Below are 934 nucleotides of genomic sequence, written 5' to 3' on the forward strand. Positions count from 1 at the left end.
AAAATGAAGTTCCAGACACTTGGAGAAAAATAAAAATAGTACCAATACCAAAAGGGAACAGTGACCTAGAAGATTTTCGCAATTTTCGGCCCATATCACTGATATCTGTGGTTGCAAAAAGCCTCAACTTGCTCATCAAGGACGCCTTAGCAGAAGAAGTCGAACAAAAAAACATCATCCCTCCAAAAAGCTTTGCTTACCGAAAAACCCGATCTACAACAATGTGTCTGAATGAGATGTTACATCTAGTGGCCACCAGTAAACACAACAAGGAAAAAGTGGTCGTTTGCCTCCTGGACATAGCGGATGCATACAACTGCGTTGATCTCACAACTCTGCATCAAACATTGGTAGACCACAACGTTAACACAAAAATTGCAGATTGGATTCATAACTTTTTCGCATCACGGCAACTTAGTTTGGGAAAACATACAATAGAAGTAAACAACGGACTGCCGCAAGGAAGTTGCCTTTCACCAACACTATTCAATATATATACTGCTAAACTTCACAACATCAACGAAGAGAAAACTCAGCTTTTCCAGTTTGCAGATGACCTGGCGGTTGTGGTGCACAATAAAGATGAAAAAACAGCCATTATAAAACTAGCTTCCAAAATTGAGGAAATTCAGGCGATTTTAAACTCCCTACACCTAACACTAAACCTCAGTAAGACGAAATTTATGCTTATGACGGCAGGAAAAAGAAACAGATATTGCATAGAGGTAGGAGGCCACAAAATAGAACAAGTACACAATCTCAAATGGTTAGGTAGGACAATAGATGCAAATTCCACGATTAAAGAACATATAGGCAAGATTAAAAAAGACACAACTCCAGGCAAAAATCTACTTGCCAAATTAACGACGATAAAAGCAGGAATAGTACCGAATATAGCCTTGAATCTCTTTAAAGTATTTGTAAGATCAAAAAT

The 934-nt window shown here is 38.2% G+C and overlaps 1 protein-coding gene across 3 annotated transcripts in view; it reads left to right on the forward strand.

The window, feature by feature from the left end:
- The window catches only part of LOC118740730, a 226132-nt gene that overhangs the window by 207300 nt on the left and 17898 nt on the right, over positions 1-934 (forward strand). The window lies entirely within an intron of this gene.

This window comes from Rhagoletis pomonella, unplaced genomic scaffold (genome assembly GCF_013731165.1).
Source record: "Rhagoletis pomonella isolate Grant_MI unplaced genomic scaffold, Rhpom_1.0 Rhpom_scaffold_00006, whole genome shotgun sequence".
Lineage (NCBI taxonomy): Eukaryota > Metazoa > Arthropoda > Insecta > Diptera > Tephritidae > Rhagoletis > Rhagoletis pomonella.